This window comes from Choloepus didactylus, chromosome 7 (genome assembly GCF_015220235.1).
Source record: "Choloepus didactylus isolate mChoDid1 chromosome 7, mChoDid1.pri, whole genome shotgun sequence".
In the NCBI taxonomy this organism is placed as follows: domain Eukaryota; kingdom Metazoa; phylum Chordata; class Mammalia; order Pilosa; family Megalonychidae; genus Choloepus; species Choloepus didactylus.
In genome coordinates, this window is record NC_051313.1 from 120,390,700 (window position 1) to 120,406,715 (window position 16,016).

The 16,016-nt window shown below is 45.3% G+C and overlaps 1 pseudogene; it reads right to left on the reverse strand.

The window, feature by feature from the left end:
- Positions 1 to 8,339: 8,339 nt before the first annotated feature.
- LOC119539476 lies at positions 8,340 to 11,806 on the reverse strand (annotated as a pseudogene).
- Between the last annotated feature and the right edge of the window lie 4,210 nt (positions 11,807 to 16,016).

A 16,016-nucleotide genomic window follows, 5' to 3' on the forward strand; every position in this document is an offset into this window, starting at 1 on the left:
TTTATAAAGGTGTTTATTTGGTTACACAGTTACCATCTTAAGGCTATAAAGTGTCCAAGGTAATGCATTGATAATCGAGTACCCTCACTGGAGGATGGCCAATGGCATCTGTAAAACCTCTGTTAGCTGGGAAGGCACATGGCTGGTCTCTGCTTGCTCTCAGGTTGCATTTCCAAATGGCTTTCTCCAAAATGTCTTCATCAGCTTCCAATGGCCATCTTCAAAATGTCTGTGTCAGCTACAGCTAGCTGTGAGCTCCTTCTGTCTGAGCTTATATAGTGCTCTTGTAAACTAAACAAGGCCCACGCTGAATGGGCAGGGCCACACATCCATGGAAATTATCCAGAGTTATCACCTGCAGTTGGGTGGGTCACATCTCCACGGACACTGAACCAATAGGTTCCAACCCAATCCACACTAATACGTCTGCCCCCACAAGAATGCAGTAAAGAATATGGCTTTTTCTGGGGGACATAATATATACAAACTGGCATAGGCACAGAAATGTTAGGTTTTTCAATTGAATAGAGAAGAGACAAAAACGCGATCAAAAGGAGTTTTACTGTCTGGCAGTGCACAGGTGGGCTGAAGCCTAAGAAAATGGCAACAGCCCCAAGCCAAGGGAATAGTAGCGCTTATAAAGGATGGTTGGCAGGAAGTTCTTTGTCCAGGGACAGGGAGGCTGGGAGGTTTAGGTTTGCAATCTTTCAATGTCTACTTTTGGGAAAGGGGGTAGGTGGCAGGTTTTCATTAGCTTGTTTGAGAGTAGGGGTTTGGGGAGTGGTAAAATTAAAAATTTTAAACTTTATTGCAAACTTGCAGGATTCCTGAGGGCAGTGGCAGTGGCTTATTGCGGACTTGCAGGGTTTCTAGGGCGGGGGTGGTGGTGTTGGCTTCATCGCAGACTTGCAGAATTCCTAAGGATGGGAGTAGGGTTGAGGACCCAGGGCCTAAACCTAACAGTCATCTCAGTTGACATAGAAAAGACATTTGACAAAATCCAGCATTCCTTCTTGATAAAAACACTTAGAATACTAGGAAGAGAAGTAAACTTCCTCAATATAATAAAAAGGCATATTTGAAGAACCCATAGCTCACTTCATACTCAATGGTGAAAGACTGAAAGCTTTCCTTCTAAGATCTGGAACAACACAAAGATGTTCACTTTTGTCACTGTTATTCAACATTGTACTGGAAGTTCTCAATATGGTGATTAGGTCAGAAGAAGAAATAAAATGCAAACAAATTGGAAAGGGAGTACTAACACTTCCCTATTTGCAGATGACATGAAACCCAATATAAAAAATACTGAAATATCTACAACAAAGCTACTTCAGTTAAGAAGTGAACTTAGCAAAGTGGCAGGGGATAAAATCAATGCACAAAAATCAGTAGTGTTTCTATACACTGGTAATAAACAATTAGAAAAGGAAATCACAAAAAAAGATTGCATTTACAGTAGCAGTTAACAGAATAAACTATTTAGGAATTACTTTTTTCCTTTGCATACCTTATGGGGTGCAAATGATTTGTACATGGAAAATTATAAAACTTTACTAAAAGAAATCAGGGAAGACCTAAATAAATGGAAGGACATTTTGTGTTCATAGAGTGGAAGACTAAATATTGTTAAGTTGCCAATGCTACCCAAAAAGATTTACAGATTCAACACAATTCCAAACAGAATTCCAACAGCTTTCTTTGCAGAAATGGACATGTCAAACATCAAATTTATTTAGAAGGTAAGGAACCCCAAATAGCCAAAGCCATGTTAAAGAAAAATGAAGGAGGAAGTCTCACATATCTGATATTGCAACTCATTACAATACTGAAATAATCAAAACACCATGGTTCTGACAAAGGACAGACATACAGACCAATGGAATCAAATTGCAACTTCAGAAATAAACCCTCACATTTACGGCCAATTGATTTTTCACAAAGGTTCTGTTCCAGTTTGCTAATGCTGCCAGAATGCAAAATACCAGAAATGGATTGGCTTCTATAAAGCGGGTTTATATGGTTACAAAGTTATAGTCTTAAGGCCATAAAGTGTCCAAGGTAAGGCATCAACAAAGGGTACCTTCACTGGAGAAAGGCCATTGGCATCTGAAAAACCTCTGTTAGCTGGGAAAGCACGTGACTGGTGTCTGCTTGCTCCCAGGTTGTGCTTCAAAATGGTGTTCTCCAAAGTGTTGCTCTTGGGGCATTTTGTCCCCTTTTAGCTTGGCTGCTCTGCATCTGGGCCTGTATGGCTCTTTTTAAAGTACTCCAGTGATCCAATAAAGACCCACTCTGAATGGATGGGGCAACACCTCCACGGAAATAATACAATGAAAGTTCTCGCCCACAGTTGATTGAGTCACATCTCTGTGGAAACACTGAACCAATAGGTTCCAACCTAATCAACACTAATATATCTGCCCCCACAAGACTGCAACAAAGAATATGGCTTTTTCTGGGGGACATAATATATACAAACTGGCACATGTTCCAAGTCCAATCAAGAAAGAATTGTCTCTAACAAATTGTGCTGGGAAAACTGGATCTCCATATACAAAAGACAAACGTGAACCTCTACCTAAAACCAAATAAAAAAACCTCAAAATTTATCAAAGACCTAAATAATAAAGACCAGAACACTAAAATTCCTAGATAAAATTAATTGGAGGATCTGAGAGCAGGGACATGAATGGACATTTGCACATTGGTGTTTATGGAGACAGTATGCATGATTTGCAATGGGTGGAGGTGGCCTAAGGGTACATCGACTGAGGAACAGAATGATGAACTGTTGTGTGTGCATACAATGGAATATTGAGCAACTGCGAGAAGGAGTGAAGCTGTGAGACACACAATCCAACCAGGTGAATGGATTTTGTAGATAGCATTTTGAGTGAACTATGCCAGAAACAAAGGCAAACACTATAATGCCTCACCAATATGGACTAACTACAATATGTAAACTCAGAATTGAACCTTAGAGCACAGTTTATCAGGGGAATGCATATTGTAACGGTCCCTAGATTGTAAGCTCTTAGAGAAGTCACGTCTATTCCTGAACTGTAATGGCTATCTCCAGATTCTGAGATGCTGATCCCCTTGTGTATAACTTGATCAATCCCTGGGACTTTGGGTATCTGTGTGACACCTGAAACTCAGAGCTAGAACTCTGCAGATATGAATGCCAGTATTAGCACATATAGCAACTGTTTAAAAAGCTGAAAAAGAGTCCACACTTCAACTAGGGATATGAATGAAGCAGATGTGGTTAGGACTAGGGCAAATTGGGCCAAAGCAAAAAGAACAATAATGACTGCATTTTAAAACTTCAAATTCCATGTGAGACCAAGGGAAGAGATATTTAGTTGGTGCAAGATCTATATTTCCCAAACAATTGAACTTGTACAGTTTGTTCAAATACCATAATTACATGGAACTTTTAATAGGAAGTGAGACCTGGTAGGTTTGCATATGTTAGTGCAAAATAGCGACACATCCCAAAGTAATTTAGACAGAGAATAAAAATAAATATGCAGAGCCCCCCTGAGGAGCTGGGGGAAAATGCAGAGGTGTTGGACTTCCTCACCTGGATTGTTGCTGATGTTCTCACAGACTGAGGACTGGCAGTTTGATGTGCTGAGCCCTCTATCACAGGACTTGCTCTTATCAAGCTCATTCCTGCAAAGGAGAGGCTAACCCTGCTTATAATTGTGTCTAAGCGTCTCCCCCGAGTACCTCTTTGTTGCTCAGATGAGGCCCTCTCTCTCTAGATAAGCCAACTCGGCAGGTGCACTCACTGCCCTCCTTCCTACATAGGATCTGAATCCCAGGGGTGTAGATCTCCCAGACAATGGAGGATATGACTCCCAGGGATGACTGTGGACCTGACATCATGGGATTGAGAACATCTTCTTGACCAAAAGGGGGATGCAAAATGAAATAAAGTTTCAGTGGCTGAGAGATTCCAAATGGAGTCAAGAGGTCACTCTGGTGGGCATTCTTATGCACTGTATAGATAACCCTTTTTAGGTTTTAATGCATTAGAATAGCTAGAAGTAAATACCTGAAACTATCAAACTCCAACCCAGTAGCCTTAACTCTTGAAGATGATTGTATAGCGATGTAGCTTACAAGGGGTGACAGTGTGATTGTGAAAGCCCCGTGGATCACACTCCCTTTATCCACTGTATGGATGGATGAGTAGAAAAATGGGGATAAGAAACTAAATGAAAAATCGGGTTGGGGGATGATTTGGGTGTTCTTTTTTACTTTTATTTATTATTTTTATTTTTACTTTTCCTTGGTACAAGGAAAATGTTCAAAAATAGATTAGGGTGATGAATGCACAACTATATGATTGTACTGTGAACAATCGATTGTACACTTTGGATGATTTTATGGTATGTGAACATGCCTCAATAAAATAGAATTTTTTTTTAAAAAACATAGGGAAACCTCTTCAGGACCTTGTGTTAGGCAATGATTTCCAAGCCTTTACACCCAAAGCACCAGCAATAAAAAAAAAACTGAAAATGGGAATTCATCAAATTAAAAACTTTTGTGATCAAAGGGATTCATCATGAAAGGAAATGGACAATCTCCTCAATGGGATGAAATAATTGAAACCACATATCTGATAAGAATTTAATACCCAGAATATATAAAGAAATCTTACACCTCAACAACAATAAAAATACTACCCAATTATAAAATTGGCATAAGACTTGAATAGACATTTCTCCAAAGAAAATATACAAATGGCCAAACAGCACATGAAAAGTTGCTCCATCCATTTCATTAGCCATTAGGGAAATGCAAATCAAAATGACAATGAAATACCTCTTCACACCCACTAGAATGGCTGTTATTTTTAAAATGGAAGATAAGTGCTGGAGCAGAAGTGGAGAAATAGGGATATTTGTTCATAATTGGTGGGAGTGTAAAATGGTTCAGCCACTGTGGAAAACTGTTTGCTGGTTCCTCAGAAAGTTAAGCATAGAATTTCATAGCAGGTGTTTTAGTTTCCTTTGCTGTGTAAGCAAATATCACACAATGGGTCAGCTTAAACAATGGTGTTCCAGTTTGCTAATGCTGCCCATTATGCAAAATACCAGAAATGGATTGGCTTTTATAAAAGGGGGTTTATTTGGTTACACAGTTACAGTCTTAAGGTCATGAAGTGTCCAAGGTAACACACAGACAATTGGGTACCTTCACTGGAGGATGGCCAATGGCATCTGGAAAACCTCTCTTAGCAGGGAAGGCACGTGGCTGGCGTCTGCTTGCTTCCAGGTTGCATTTCAAAATGGCTTTCTCCAAAATTTCTCTGGGCTTGTCTCTCCTAGTTTCTTCAGCTCCTGTGCATCTAAGCATCAGGGGTCCTCTCAGCTTCTTTGGAGCAAACTCTGGGCTAGCATCTCCAAATGTCTCCAAGCATCTAACAGTGTCAGCAGCCAAGTTCTCTCCAAAGTCTCTCTCAGCTTCTCTTGGGATGCTTTGTCCTCTCTTAGCTGCTCTGCTCTCCTTCTGTCTGTGAGTTCTCTTATAGAACTCCAGTGATTTAATTAAGACCTTCCCTGAATGGGTAGGATCCATATCTCCATGGAAATAATTTAATCAAAGGTCTAGCCCACAGTTGATTGAGTCACTTCTCCAAGGAATCAAAAGATCAATGTCTGCCTTCACATGATTGCATTAAAGAACATGGCTTCGGAGGACATACTTTATCCAAACCGGCACATATGTCTTCCCCTTTCTTTTCCTAAAGAAACTTTATGTGGTTATAAGACCCTCACCACTCTGGGCACTACTTTCTTCACTAACCTGGCTGAGCACAGGACTGCTTGTGGGGCTTGTTATGAAATGCTCAGGCTTCTCCCCAGACCCCACATCTCAGGATAATGGGCACGGAGCCCAGAAGGCTCATATTCACCAACCCCACAGGGGAGGCTGATGCACACACATGTGGGATACCTGGTCTGGGTTCTTGCTACTAAAAATGGGATCTGAAAACCAGGAGCATCAGCGCCACCCTTGTTATAATACAGAACCTCATGCTGTATCCCAGACCTACTGCATCCACAGGGGATGTCCAAGTGACTCCTCTAAAGTTTGGGGCTCCCAGGTCTATGTGCTTTCCAGACACGGTGCCAGAACTGGGCAGTGTCTTGTGTGTGGTCTGATGGATCACTGAGCTCTGGGATGGTCCTGGGTTTGGTCCTTGTTCCCTCTCCTTTCTGTAGCTAATCACACCCTTGGTGATCTCATCTATTTTCAAGGCTTGAAATATCACTTTCCTGGCATCACCTCCCAACTCTATTTTTCCAGCCCAGAAACTCCTCATACACTCCAGATTCATAAATCAAATGGACAAATTCACTTACTTTTCTGATAAACATCTCAGATTCAACTTTTTCTAAAATGCATGTCCATAACAACCTTTTAAATATCCTCCTTTCAGAGTCTTTCCCACCTTCACTGATGACAACTCCAGCTTTCTATTTGCAACTCTTCTTTCCTTGCCAGAGGAAATTTTTGATGTCTTCCTTGATTCCTTTTTGTCTCATACCCCATATTTAATCCCTTAGAAAATCCTATAAATTTCAAAATATAGGCTTTTATTTCCTACTTTTTTCACTGCTCATATCCTAGTTGAGCAACTGACATCTCTAGTTGGAACACTGCATTACATTTATATTGTTTTATCTACTCCCTTGCTCACCCCTCACTTCTCATTCCTGTTCTCGGCATAGCAGTTAGAGTGGTCTTTTAAGAGAAATCCGAACATGTCTCTCCTGTTCAAAACTGTCTTGTCAAGTTCCATCTAACTCAGAGAAATTAAGTCTTCCAATATCCACCAGGCCCACAAGCTCTGTCCGTCCCTCTGACTTTGTCTCAGTGACTCCCTGCTGCAGCCACACCGGCCTCCTGGCTCTTCCCAGAACCCACAGACCCGCCCTGCCCACTACAATGCGCCGCACGGTTCCCTGCCTGGGAAGACCTTCCCCAGCCATCCCTGAGGACAACCCCTTCATGTCCTTCACGACGTTCCTCAAAGACCACAGCCTCTATGGGGCCTGCACATACCACCCAAGTTCAAACAGCATCTTCCCTTCCACAACCCCCATCCACACCCACACTCTGGGTCACCTTCCCCACAGCACCTGCTTCCTTCTACCACTAACAGTTTCTTAGTTACTGTGTCATGGAATACACCCCGTCTCTCACTGCTAGAACATATACTCCAGAAGGGCAGGTATTTCAGCCTGCTTTTAGTTGACGAAAGTGTCCCAAAAGCAAAAATGTGTGTCCTACAGCCACTGCTCAACACACACCAGGTACAGGAACAGTCAGTGAGGACCACCTCCCTCTTTTATGTGCCTTTTCCAATGCAGCTGCAAATCAGTAAGTGTATTCTAGCAGCTACGCCACAACCTCCACTCACCTTGACATTGAAACCCCCTCACAAGAGCTGCTCTCACCTTCCCTCCATCCCCGCTCCTGTGACCACAGCACACAATTTTATTTCCCTCTTCTGACAAGAACAATCCAGGCTTGTCTGTATTATGCCCTGTTTCCCACCTGTGAAGCTAACTAGGGGCTGCTCTACACACCCATGGGCTGGGGCTGCAGCCGGCATTGGGGTCACTAGAGCTGGGTAAGGGCAGAGAGGGAGGCAGGAGGGCAGAGAAGGACAAACCACCAGGAATTAAAGTGGAACTATCAGATCCCTCCTCTCTAATTCCAGGATCTGATTCCTTAGAAAAGACTGGGGAAAGGAAGGAAAGAACAATCCAGGAAACAGCCCAGAAGGAGGGTAAGAGCTGGACAAGTTGGAAAATTATTCTCTTGGAACCAGAGACTCACACGTGCAGGAGCCGCCCTGGGCCTGGGGGGACAGTGATGGTCAACAGCCTCCTGCTGGGGCAGAGCCGGGACACCAGAGGAGGAGGGGACCAGAATCTGTCCACAAGAACAAGGAAAACCATAATCCTCTATGAAATCACAGAATCATCAAATAAACACACAAAGAAGGGGGACCAAAGGCCAGACCAGTACTGAGCTCCGGCTGACCTGGCCATGTGGAGCCCTCACTGCCGATGGTTCTGCAGACAGGATGAGGCTGGACGATAGCTGAGACCCTGTGACCACAGTTTCTGGTGGGACAACGGCCACAGAAGGAACAAGGACACAGAGAACGTGGCCCAGCTGAGAAGTGACTGAGACAAAGCTCACGAGGTCCTCATCACTGACTGGACACAAGCCCCATCCACCCTCGGCTCCCCACAGCTGTCTCCTGCCCCCACCTGTAACACTCAGCAAAGCAAACACCCAGATTCTGGAAGGTTCTCAGGTCAATTTATTTCCTCTCTCAAATTTTAAGAATCTTCCTTTCCCTCAATTGATTCATCAATCCCACCTAATAGCAAGAATTTGTAAAAACAAAATCATACCCAGATTTTCATTTTCAAGGGATGTAAGAAGGGGCAGCTCAGGGCTACATGAAATTAACACAGAGATGGAGATGTTGATAGCCAACTCTGCTGGAAAAGGAAAGTCAATCAGGGCAGGGAACGCAAGTCAGTGTGGGGAGGAAGTTGTGGAGGGAAGGGGTGAGCCATCTCCCCACATCTTCACATCATACTAATGGGAATGCAGACACATTTAGATTCTAGCACAGAAACAAAAGTCTTCATATCCCAAAGGCTGGGGTTCTTGAAGTCACAAGTCAGGGAGTGAACAACATTTATATCACTCAGTCCCACAAGGCAGCTTTCTCATGCTATAGAAGAAAACAATCAAGAAAAAGTCATGTCTGTCACTGTAAGTGATGAACAGCCCTCCACAAAAACAAATGTCTGAATCTAAGGAATCCCTATGACCCAGGTGTGTTCTCTCTGCCCCAACCCCTCTCCCATTTCAGCCCCTCCAGGGTCTCACCTTTAGAAGCCGTGAGAGACACATCTGAGCCCTGGGCACTGTCACTGCCTGGGGAGGAACAAAAACAGGATCTGGTCAGAGCCCACAGGGGAAATGTGAGTGAAGGGGGAATTATGGGGTGGGTGAGCTGCCCCATGGGCTGCCATCTACACTCCCCAAAGTCTCAGGGATCAGATTCACACCCTCCACACCACCTCCCACTCTGTCCCACCACTTACGAGTAGCCTGAGTGTAGCTCCCTCCTTTTCCACCTGTGGGGAGAAAACACTAGTGAGAGGCAGGACTTGAGGTCCTAGAGAACTAGTCCTGGACCCCAAGGAAGTTTCCAGAACTGTGACTGCAGAACCAGGGTAGGATCAGGAATCATGAGGAAAGAAGATGTGTGGGGACTGGACTATCTGTTCTCCTGGGGGTCTGCCCTCTGACTACTGGAACAGGTGCCTCAAAATCATCACTGTGGGAATATTATCCTTCATTCTCTCATAGGTTTTATAAAAGTAAGTGTTAGCTAAGAGGCCCCAGACTGGATAAGCACATGTGTGAGGAGGGGCTTCACAAGATCAGGGAAGGGGACAGGCACATGATACCCGGGGCCAGAAATCTCCCAGTGGGACAAGAAACCTGAGACCCTGCTCCCTTCCCTACCTGAGCGCTTCTTCCTCCAGATCAGAACTCCAGCAACCACAGGCACGACAGCTCCAAGGAGAATTAGACCAGCCACGATTCCCACGATGGGGATGCTGGGCTGGGAAGGCGGCTCTGAGAAGGGAAGGGAAGGTCAGGGGCCCTGACCACAGACCTCGGCCCTGACCCTGCTGGAGGAGCTCAGAATGGCTCCTGCTCTCCCTGAGAAGAGGCCCCACCCTCACCCCCCTCCTTACCCCATCTCAGGGTGAGGGGCTCAGACAGCCCCTCGTGCTGCACATGGCATGTATCTCTGCTCCTCTCCAGAGGGAACCACCACGGCTGCCCACTTCTGGAATTTTCCATTCCCCAGGCCTGGTCTCCACAAACTCTGTGTCCTGGGTCTGGTCCTCCCCGTCCCGCTGCCAGGTCAGCGTGATCTCCGCCGGGTAGAAGCCCAGGGCCCAGCACCTCAGCGTGACCTCACGGTCAGAGACGGGGTGGTAGGTCATGTGTGTCTTTGGGGGATCTGTGGGAAGGTCAGAAGCTTCAAGAACTTTCCATTAACTCTCATGGGCCATTCGAACAGTGCTCATGTAACCATCTGAAAAAATAACAGTTTTAGTGGGGGAGGCAGTGCAAACCCTAGACACCAGCCTTGACTCAGGGATTGGGATAAATCCTACTGCTTGGTAATTCTAGGATTAGGGTGAGGCAGCCGAGGGTAGGAGGCTCCAGGTATCTGAGGGGACATCAGGGACTTGTAGACCAGACCTGAGTGGAGGCCGAGTGACTCAGAAAAGCTGGAGTCAGACCTCCCAAGACAGTGGGTGTAGGGCAGGAAACACGGCCTGAGAACGTCCAGGCAGTTCCCAAGGCTGACAGGGTCAAGGGAACTGCTGACCAGTCACTTCAGGGACCTTCTCCCTCCATCCGGGAGAGGCTGGATCCCTTCATTGTCCCTGACAGAGTTGGGACCCTCTGGGTGAATCCCTCTCTGGTTCAGGGTCTGGAAACCCAGGCGGCTCCTCCCCCTCTGGACCCAAGGCAGGAGAGCTCTCTGGCATCGATCCTATTTCCTCCTCCCTGTGGGACCCCAGATCGGGGAGCAGCCCAGCCCGAGGGAATCGGGAGACGCCCCCCGGCCCTGGTACCTGTGCGCTGCAGCGTCTCCTTCCCGTGCTCCAGGTACCGTCGGAGCCACTCCACACACCTGCCCTCCAGGTAGGCCCTGACTTGCTCCGCCCACCTGGCCGCCTCCCACTTGCGCCGGGTGATCTGAGCCGCCGTGTCCGCCGCCGTCCAGGAGCGCAGGTCCTCGTTCAGGGCGATGTAATCGGCGCCGTCGTAGGCGTACTGACGGTACCCGCGGAGGAGGCGCCCGTGCGGCCCCACGTCGCAGCCGTACATGATCTGGAAGGTGTGAGACCCTGGCCCCGCCCCCAAGGTCAGCCCCGCCCACTTAGCCCCCCCCCCCCCCGCGGTGATTTACTCCGAGCTGGTTTTTATCTAAACTGAAAATGGAAGAGTAAAAATCCCTCTGCTCTTCCCGGGTGGGTGGGGTCTGGCGGGTCGTGTGGCCTCGGGGTGAACCTCGGACCCGAAACTCGGGGCGACCCAGGCTCGTCCGTGAGGAACCCCGGGAATCATGACCTTTGCCCCGGGCCCGCGCCGCTCACCGGCCTCGCTCTGGTTGTAGTAGCCGCGCAGGGTCCGCAGGTCCCTCGGTATCTGTGCGCTGCCCTTGGAGTTCCGCGTCTCCTCCCCAATACTCCGGCCCCTCCTGCTCCACCCACGGCGCCCGCGGCTCCATCCTCGGACTCGGGGCGTCGCTGTCGAAGCGCACGAACTGCGTGTCGTCCACGTAGCCGACGGCGAGGAAGCGGGAATCCCCGCGGTCGGGCCGGGACACGGCGGTGAGGATATACCTCAGGGAGTGGGAGCCTGGGGGCGGGGAAGGGGGTGAGACCAGGTCCGGGGTCGGGGTCGGGGACGCGGCTTCCCGGGGTCCTTCCCCGCCGGGCGCTCCCCTCGCTCCCCCTCCGCGGGGACAGTTTCCCCCCCGGCCCCGCACTCACCCGCCCGGGTCTGGGTCAGGGCCAGGGCCCCCGAGAGCAGCAGGAGGAGGGTTCGCGGCGCCATGGCCGGGATCCCCGGGTCTGGGGAGAATCCGAGTTCGGGCGGCTCCGTGGGGACTTTAGAACCGGGAGCCGCGGGGACGCTGATTGGCTTCTCCAGAAACCGGAGCCGCAATGGGAGTGAGCCCTGGGCCGCGTCATGAGTGTCCGGGCAGAAGGACCTGACACAGGTTGTGAGAGGGAGAAGTGAAACTCGGGGAGACGGGGACTCCCCAGCGCTCGGCCTCCCCACCCCACACACCAACCTCGGGGCCGGGACCCTGAGAGCCGAGACCCGGGTCCTGGGACTGGCCCTGACCCTCTCCCCCTGCACCGAGCATTCTATGTCTCATTCTCTCAGTGAATCCTGGTCCTCCTCTATTGATATTTACCATATTAGAAATTAAAATAAAATTAAAAATATTCCTAGCATAATATTAACACTAAAACCCATTACACATTGAAACTATTTTTAAAAGAAAACAATGTAGGAGAAGAGTGGATCGTTTTACATTTTTGCAAGTCTTTCTTATCTGCCTCAATAGAGCACACTTGGACTTTGACATCACATTCAATCTGTTATTTTGGTTTGAACAAAAATGTCTGCCTTGCACAAATATGTTATTGGAAAAGAGAGGAGTATTTTTAAAGCCTTTTCAGGTGAGTGTTGACATTCGTTTTGATAACTGTGCTAAAATACACAAGTGGGAGTTTCTTAAAGGTGAGTTGCAGTCTGAAATCCTACTGTTTTATGTGGAAAATAAGCACATAAAAACATTCCCAGCATCATTTGTCATTAGGGTAGTGCAAATGAAAACCACAATGAGAAGCCAGTGTACAAACCTAAAGAGTGGCTAAATTAAAAACAAAGACAAAAAATGGTGCATTAGTTTCCTATAGCCAGTGAACAGTTGTCACACATGCAGTGGCTTAAACAACAGACATTTATTTTCTCATGATTCTGGAGAACAGAAATCCAAAATCAATAACCCTAGGTTGAAATCAAGGTGTTGTCCACCTCTCTCACTCTAGAGGCTATAGCAGAAAGAGATCTGTTCCTTATACTTCCAGTTTCTGGTGGAGCCAGGTTTCCTTGGCTTGTGGCTGCATCCTCTAATCTTCAAGGTCAACATTGTCAAATCTCTCTCTGCTCTACCAGCATATCACCTTCTTCTCTGTGTATAGAAAAATCTCCCCCTACTTCCCTATTATAAGGACCAGGGGATAATCTTTACTAATGTCCCCATATTAGATCCTTAATTACATACGCAAAGGCCCTTTTTGCCATATAACATAATATTCACAGGTTCGAGGGATTAGAACAGAGATACATTTGGCTGGGGTGGGGACATTTTTCAGTCTGTCACTACTGATAACACCAACACCAGCAAGGCGTGGAGCCACAGAACCCTTATTCACTGCTGGTAGGAAGGACAAAGGGTGCAGCCACTATGGGAGGCTTTTGGTGGATTCTTAAAAAGCTAAACATGGGTTTGACATACAATCCAGCAATTCTCTCTGAGGTTTGTACACAACTAATTTAAAAATTGATATTTATGCAAAAACTTTCTGCAAATATTTAGTAGCTTAATTAATAATCATCAAAAACTTGAAGCAACCAAGTTGTCCTTCCATAGTGAATGGGAAGACAAATGGTGGTAACATTTATCCATAGTATAGAATACTACTCAGCTCAAAAGGAATAAGCTATTAATCCATGCAACAACATGGATGAATCTTAAATGCATATTGCCAGTGAAGGAAGCCAGTCTGAGAAGGATATGTATTATATAGTTCCATTTACATGAAATCCTGGACAGGCAAGACCACAGATACTGAAAGCAGATCCATGGTTGTCATGTGGTTGGGGAGGGGGAAGGTTGTCTACATGAAACACAAGGGATTTAGGGCCCTGACACTACAGTGTATGGTACTGTAGGGTGGATACATGACACTATCCATTTATCAAAACCCATAAACCTTATAGCACAAAGAGCGAACCCTGATGTGTGCAAATTTTAAAAAATCATCCAGGCAGGCGAGGAATCCCAGGATGGTACACAGACTGGAACAAAAGGATCTAGTTGTATTACAGGTGCATGATAACTCACTGAAGGAAGTGAGAAAGAGCTGCTGACTAGTAACTTTGGAAATGGCTGGAAACTGTAAGTGTAAAGACAAAAGAACTATACATAAGCACTGTCCTGTAGGTGGTAAAGTTCTTTCTCATGGAGGTAGGGGGTAATAATTCTGAAATCGTTGTCCATGTGTATGAGGACTGAACAATAAGTAAAAATATGATGGGTGGTGAGACCAAATTTCTCACTGTATATGTGAGAGGTTACAAAGAAGCAAGGGGAAGGCCAGAATAAAATATGTGATACTGATTAGAGTTTGAGACATCAGCATTAACTCATGTTTAGTTAATATAGTTAATATAAGTATTGATGTATGTGTGTATGTGTGTGTTGTGTTTGTGCATGCATAAGTATACACACATACTTCCTAGTTCTCTCTACTGAGAGGGCCTAGAAGCAATGACACCCCCATAGCAATGAGCAAACCCAGTGTGGAGATCTCAGTTTCTAATACCTTTATCAAAAAATTGAATAAGGATCCTTGGAGAAAAGGGTGATATAGGGCCGGGGTAGGAAATATACAAGACGAGTCCAGAGCATCTGGTAGTGCGAGAATGTGAGTATTTCATAAAACATAAAACCATGGGGAAATGTCAAAATGACTCAGGAGCCAACTGGAAGAATTCCCAGAAGCAAAACTGGTATAATTTGAAAACAAAAATAAATAACACAGTATTGGATTTCCCCAAAGCATAAATCAATATCCATGAGTCCATAAATGACAAATAATTAAACAGGGGAGAAGACAAATTTCCCATACAGAAGAATTCCCCATAATCCGTATTGATAATCCACCTCAATGAGTGACCCTAATCCCCACTCTTGAAAGGGGCTGCGCAGGTGACTTACTTCCTAAGAGAACAGTATGGAAGGAGGGTGTGAACAGTAGCTTCACGTGGAGAGTCCTGGGAAACTCCACCTTAGCCAGGTTGCGGCTAATGTCTCCAGTGAAGCATCAGGTTCACATCATGTCCTCGTTATGCTGTGGATATATGGTGTCTCTGGCTTTTTCCCCAAAACCCACAGCCCCCTTTTATCATGAGAAAAACATCAACCAAACTCAAATTGAGAGACTTCTACAGATCTGACTAAGATTCCTCACAACTGTCAAGGTCACCAAAAACAAGGAAAGTCTGAGAAACTGTCACAGCCAGAGGAGCATAAGGAGACCCGGTGGGACCAATGAATGTGGTGTCCTGGATGGGACCCTGGGAATGGAAAGGACAGGGGGTAAAAGTAATGAAATCCTGATTTCAGAGATTAGTTACTAATAATGCATCAGTTTTGCTTCATTAACTGTTGCAAATAGGCCAGAGTAATGTATGATGTGACAATAGGGGAAACGGGTTATCTGTGAGTCTCTGAATACCTTCACCTTATTTTTTTGGTAATTTAAAACTACTCTGAGATTAAAAGTTTATTTTTTTATTTTTAAAAACAGCACTGTGCAATTGGAATAGCTAGAAGTAAAACTTGAAACTACCAAACTGCAACCCAGTAGCCTTGACTCTTGACGATTGTATAACAATGTAGCTTACAAGGGTGACAGTGTGATTGTGAAAGCCTCGTGGATCACACTCCCTTTATCCAGTGTATGGATGAGTGAATAGAAAAATGGGGACAAAAACTAAATGAAAAATAGGGTGGGAGTGGGGGATGATTTGGGTGTTCTTTTTTAGTTTTACTTTTTATTCTTATTTTTACTTTTTCTGGTACAAGGAAAATGTTCAAAAAATAGATTGGGGTGATGAATGCACAACTGTATGGTGGTACTGTGAACAGTTGATTGTACACCACGGATGATGTGAATGTGAATATATCTCAATAAAATTGAACTTATAAAAGAGACAATCTTAGAGTATAGGCAAAATACTTATCATTGATATTTAATTTTTAGGAATGAGTCACAAATGTATTAAGACAATTTTCCTTTATCTACCTTGCTTAATATTAATAATATGCAAAATGAAAACTTTCTTTTGATTAACATTTGAGTAACGGAAAGATTAATACTTCATATAATGTTCCTTGCTCCATGTTCAAATCCATGCCAAAGTTAAGATGTCTGAGTAAATAATTTCTGATAAATGCTCCAAATTTAAATAAATATTCATTTACATTCACACACACACACACACAGCACTCTGCAAAGGAATAGAGAGTAGATGAAAAATATTATCTATCTTTCAGTGTT